The 6,250-nt window shown below is 39.9% G+C and overlaps 1 long non-coding RNA gene across 1 annotated transcript; it reads left to right on the forward strand.

Moving 5' to 3' along the window:
• Positions 1-3,282: 3,282 nt before the first annotated feature.
• LOC107730696 (uncharacterized) lies at positions 3,283-4,035 on the forward strand. Its single transcript, XR_001638709.1, has 3 exons — positions 3,283-3,387; positions 3,501-3,598; positions 3,703-4,035. It is a non-coding gene; the product is annotated as an uncharacterized LOC107730696 (long non-coding RNA).
• The last annotated feature ends 2,215 nt before the right edge of the window (positions 4,036-6,250 follow it).

Genomic DNA, 6,250 nt, shown 5'->3' on the forward strand with positions numbered 1-6,250 from the left:
CTTTTCTGGACTGCAAGTTAGATATGTTTAAGCAGGGGTTTTCAAACTGGGGTCCCCAAGAAGGCTGTAAGAGTGTGCCAGGTGGTCTGTGGGGGCGGGAGGATACAAATATATCATAAATCATTTTGAAATTATAACTATTTTGAATTAACAATAATAATTTCCAGATACTTACACTTACTACACAGAGTATAAATTCCAGATACATTTTCTTCAAATTTATACTTTTTAGGAAAGAGGTTCATATCTGGGGGTCCTTGGCATCAAAACCCCGTTTTAGAGGATGCATCACCTAAACACTGTCCATTATCTTCTAGAAGGGCGATAAATGTGAGCTCTAAGTTCACTTTATCCCGTTAAGAGTTGGAGGACGCTGGAACTTTGGAACGCTCAATTATTCATGTGTGGGCCGTACACTATTTATAAAGCATAAAAGGTAGCCATGAAAAACTGTGCAGCACAGCATCCTTTGTCAAGGCCTTGAACAAATGTTGAATAGAAGCCTGTGCACAATACCTGCAGTAACTTGCAGAGGCTTACATCATTAGTTGAGTATGGAGCAAACACACACACACGAAGAAAGAGAAGAGTGTTTTCAAAATCCCAGTCAGACTATATACACTCAGTATGTGGCACAAATGATCCCTTAAAACTGTGCTGGACTTGCAGAGATTGACCCTGTCGGTTCAGTTTTGCTTTTCTGCATGGTTGAAAGACAAAGGTCTGACAGGGCTGTGTGTTTTTAGGTCACATACTGCCCCCTGGTGGAAAAAAACGATGTTGGCAGTTATAAATCAGTGCAGCTGTCTCGGTGTACAGTATACCTCGGTCAGGGTTAACCAGGGGTACAAAAAATAAATCTTGGCTTTTAAAAACAAAAGCACTGTGCAAAATAATTCAGTATTTGTCAGCTCCGTCTTGTTGATAGAAGAAAAATTCAGAATTCTTGAACTTTTAGGAAACTTGCATTCTTGGATTGCAGATATGTTGTCCAACATGTTGAATACACTTCAGCATAAAATAATAAATAAATTGGTTACTGTTAGGGTCATTCTCAGAAAATGTGTAATTTGTGTCCCCATGACATACTACTGATATAATCAATTTTACTTAGTCACATTATTTTACAAGTTTAGCTCTTTAGCCTGTAACAGAAGAAACATCAATTGTATTTTTAAATTCACTGGAAGGCCTGACATAGGAAATAGATTACTTGAATTGCTTAATTAAGAATGAATGAATGAATGAATGAATGTCATTGTGTCCTGGGAATGTCCCAAAGAGAGTTACAGACAATGCTTTACTTAGATCATTAATGTTAATATTAATTGCTGCTGTCCGAAAGTAAATATTGTCCCTACAAAATGCAACACCAAAACTTTTACTGCAAATCAGTATTTTCTGACCATACATTAAAGAAGTACTGGATGTAAAACTAAACTACCTATGTGAACCAGGTGTTATTCTAGCAAAGACACAACTGACATCTGTCTAGAATAATCACTTAAAATACCACTCCTCAAAATACAAGTCACATTATCACTGAGTACAGTTTGGAGCTGAGATAGTAATGTTGTGAAAATGTAATGCTGAATTTCGCAGGTTTTGCTGGGTCTGTTGTGTTTCCCAGCAGATGTAACAATACAACTTTAGATATAAATGAGCCAGAGTGAGTACAAACATAACACGAGTCAACCAACATATAATAATGGATAAACTTTCATCTGAACAATCATTTTCTGAAACATAGCAAGTTTGTAAATGAGCCTCGATTGCGGACTTCACATCATACAGAGGGATCAGATCTTTTCTGATTAGCTGAAATATGACTCATAATCCTCTAGCTACCAGTTTCTATCAAACATACTCTATTGCATCAGGTATAAAACAAATCTATCCACGGTTGGAGTAATTACTGATCTCACTGAATTCAGGTCAAACTACAACAGTTGAACCGCTGAGATGTTTCTTGTTTGCATTCATCGTCTGATCATACATTGTTAAAAAAACAAAACCAATCCTCGGAATGATTCGCAGCCAAGGCTCAAACAGAGACAGAAGAATCAAACAGACGCCCTCATTCGCACAAACACAGGAGGAGAATCTTATTATCTGCTCTATAGACTTTCTGCCAACAAACGAAATGTCAGTTGATCCCTGTCATTACCTCCCAATAAATCAAATATGAAATGTTGCCATGTGTCTCCGATGTACTGATGGTGGATTTAAGCAGGAATTAATTAAATTGTATGTATTCCATCTAAGATTTTTACAAAGTGTCCATGTTTACTTTTTTGCATGTTTTGTAGCAGCATGTATAGTCTCTCATGCATCAGGTTTCTGGATAAAGCAATATTTACAATAAACTGGGCTGTAAATAAAACAAACCAGTTTCTTCTACTCGGCTCAGCGTATTATTCAAAAGCCTCTTTGGTACTTCTGTATTGCAAAAGCTTAGAATCACAATATCACACATCCTGTTTCTTTTGGACTAAGCAGATACAATAGATATCAACAAGGCAGTGGAATATAAACACAAAAATTGACAGGCCTGCTAGGAAAAAATAATCTGACAGATACGAAGCAATTTTGATGTGCTAACTAAGATCCTGTCCTGAGATGTCTGTGTCAGACCAATGGTAACAAAGCCCATGCCACCATCCTGGCTGGAGAAAAATACTGAATATTTCATTACCTGCTCCAGGAGAAAAAACACTCTAGGACCTGCCATTTCATTACAGATCTAAATAATACAGAAAAGCCATGGCCAAATGGTCTTGAGGACCAATGTTACTTTCTAAGAACAGGGCTCTCCAAAATATGACCCGAAATCTTTAAAAATGTTTAAAAAAATTACTTAATTAAAAAATAATTAACAAATGGTCAGTGAGTAGATTTTAAGCAGGAAATGTTGATCATCAACCTTAGTAGGTCTAATTAAACTAAATTTTCTATGGGTTTGCAATTTTTGCAACCCTGATTAAAATTAATTTTAAAATGTTTAAAACAGCTTACAACTTTCACAATAACTTGGGTAACAGGGTTGAAGATTGATGATTGCAGTATTACAATCTGTGTAAAAAAAAAATTATAATAAAAAAAAAGTAAAATGTCTAAATCAGTGGTTCCCAACCCTGGTCCTGGAGGCACCCCAACACTGCACGTTTTGCATGTATCCTTAATCAAACACACCTGATTCAGGTCATCGGCTCATTAGTAGAGACGCAAGATCTGAAATTGGTGTGTCAGAGAAAGGAGATATGTAAAATGTGCAGTGTTGGGCTGCCTCCAGGACCAGGGTTGGGAACCACTGGTCTAAATTATGACATTGTGTGATTGTGAATTTCAATTGTTGGATAGATTTGACATTTGAATGTGAAGACAAAGGTGAGACAGGACAAAATCCTCATTCTAGACATTTGGTGGATTTAAAACTAAAATCTTGATGCACACAACTTCACTTGATTTAGCAAACCGTTCTAGCAAGGCTTTCTCCACAGTTCTGCAATAGTGAGTGGCCCAGCTCCTTTGTCGACGGAAGCCACAGCAGAGCATCTGTTTGAAGAAATCCACCTGATCAGCCAGGAGCTCCTAGTCGGTAATTGCCGTTCTTATCGTAACAGGAAAATGTAAAAGGTTTTCAAAACCCTGAAGGCCCGAAAGCGAGATGTTTATGTCGATGCGACTTCTGTGTGCAAACAGCAATCATGTCTCACACCCTGCTCAGAGCTCTAGTTGTCATGAGGAGAGGGGCTGTCACTGACAAAACCATGCAGGGGAGCGGCATCTGTGAAATCCCTCTCTACTACTCTACCGTTCACTCCCTAATCAATATCAGGAGCAACAACACGAAGGAAGGCGAGGCCGAGGGAGGAAAACGAAAGCAAAGCAAACAACACATTTTCAGTGGGGGAAGAAAATTAGCGTGCAACGAGATTCTTCCACGCACCTGTCATCATCCGCTTCGGCTCTTAATGAGAGTGCTTCTATTCCTGATCACATCATATTTGTTTTATACAAGTCCCTTTGAACAGCTAGGAGATATTGAGCCTTCTTTGATCACTGCATCTTTCTGAATTCCAAATAAGAAATGAGTCTCTCTCTCTTTGTCCCATTCTCTGTCTCTGTCTTTCTTGCTTTGCTCTCTCCTCCCTTGCTGCGACTACTTTGTTTGTTTACTACACAAGACCCATTGCCAGAATTAGCTAGAGAGGAGAAAGAGTAAAATAATGATAGAAATAAAGATGAAAAAGAAAAATGAACAGAGAAGGAGGGAGGGATAGAGCTCAGGAGCATTGCAGGAGCAGAAGCGTGGGCCGTGAAATTTTCTTCATTAATCTTTATGCACTTGACAAAGAGAGAGGGGTCTTGAAAAGAGGTATAACATTGCCACGAGACATCGCAGTTAGCAGGGATTTTTTGAAGGCAGTCATATTCTAAAGATGACCCTTGGCATGCTGTGGCACTTGGGACTGCCCCCTGTGCGAGGAAGGCTGTTGAAAATTAATCCTTTTATCATTTCAAACAGAATATCACCCGGCCCCTGATCACAGTGTTAGGGCCCCCTTTCGTAAGGCCCGTTGAGAGAAAAGGCATTATAACAACTCCAGATCTTTTCAGCGGGTGAGTCCACAAGTCCCAACAGTCCTCCACTGCTTCTGAAACACACGGTGACACTGTGACAGAGGGATGGGAGAGGTCTGGATGTTCTCTGGCTGTTTAAAGATTTGTGTGAGATGGTGTGTGATGGACTTCTTTGATGTTTGCTAAGCACAATGCCTGGGTGCAGGAGAGTAAGGACAGTGAGAAAAGGAGGGAAAGAGAGGCAGAAAGCAAGACAGTGGTAAAAAGTACACACACAAATGGGGTGGCGAAATAGAGGTGAACAGAGGAATGGCTTTACCAAAAGGCAATCATCTTTCTCAAAGTCACAGTCGAAGGGAAAATGCTAGAAAGAGAAGAGGAGGAGGGAAACGGAAGAAGCAGTGCAGCCACCCTGACAAAGCAAGATAAAAGAATAGAGGTTGAATCAGGGGCCACGACAGACTATGAAGAAGAGATTACTCTGCCAGAGACCACAAGTTCTGCTGCTTCTTCCACCACAGAATAAACTTTCAACGCTCACTCTTGAAAAATAAATCCTTTTTCACTCTGATGTTGTGGAAGGACATGGGATAATTGTGTCCAAAGTCTCAGAATAGAGAGACCATTCAAACAAACAAACAAAAATAGCTTGCTTAAAGCATACCTCATCTTGGGTGACAGTGTTCCTTGGATGTGAAGACCTTCGTCGCTAGCCGTGCGGGAACAACTATAGATTTACCTTTGTTTCTGTGTATATTGTGTTTCACCTTTGCCTTCAGCTTGGGAAGCTAGTTTAAAACCAAGAAAAACTGCCCAATGGACCTGCCCCAGTCTTAGTCCCAGAGGCTGTACAATCCTACGTGCAGGCTTAAAGGAACACGCCACTATTTTTGAAAATAGGCATTTTCCAAGAGCTGAGTTTTACCGTTTTCGAATCCATTCAGCTTATCTCCAGGTCTGGCGGTAGCACTTTTAGCTGCAGCTTAGCATAGATCATGTCCAAAGTCTCAGAATAGAGAGACCATTCAAACAAACAAACAAAAATAGCTTGCTTAAAGCATACCTCATCTTGGGTGACAGTGTTCCTTGGATGTGAAGACCTTCGTCGCTAGCCGTGCGGGAACAATTATAGATTTACCTTTGTTTCTGTGTATATTGTGTTTCACCTTTGCCTTCACCTTGGGAAGCTAGTTTAAAACCAAGAAAAACTGCCCAATGGACCTGCCCCAGTCTTAGTCCCAGAGGCTGTACAATCCTACGTGCAGGCTTAAAGGAACACGCCACTATTTTTGAAAATAGGCATTTTCCAAGAGTTGAGTTTTACCGTTTTCGAATCCATTCAGCTTATCTCCAGGTCTGGCGGTAGCACTTTTAGCTGCAGCTTAGCATAGATCATTGAATCTGATTGGACCGTTAGCATCTCGCTCAAAAATGACCAAAGAGTTTCGATATTTTTCCTATTTAAAACTTGACTCTTCTGTAGTTACATCGTGTACTAAGACCGACGGAAAATGAAAAGTTGCGATTTTCTAAGACGATATGGCTAGGAACTATACTCTCATTCCGGTGTTATAATCAAATAACATTGCTGCCGTACCATGGGTGCAGCATTCACAATGATATTACGCAGCGACTGAAAATAGTCCCCAGCTAGGTAATAGGAAAA

This window comes from Sinocyclocheilus rhinocerous, unplaced genomic scaffold (genome assembly GCF_001515625.1).
Source record: "Sinocyclocheilus rhinocerous isolate Xijiao unplaced genomic scaffold, SAMN03320098_v1.1 scaffold1179, whole genome shotgun sequence".
In the NCBI taxonomy this organism is placed as follows: domain Eukaryota; kingdom Metazoa; phylum Chordata; class Actinopteri; order Cypriniformes; family Cyprinidae; genus Sinocyclocheilus; species Sinocyclocheilus rhinocerous.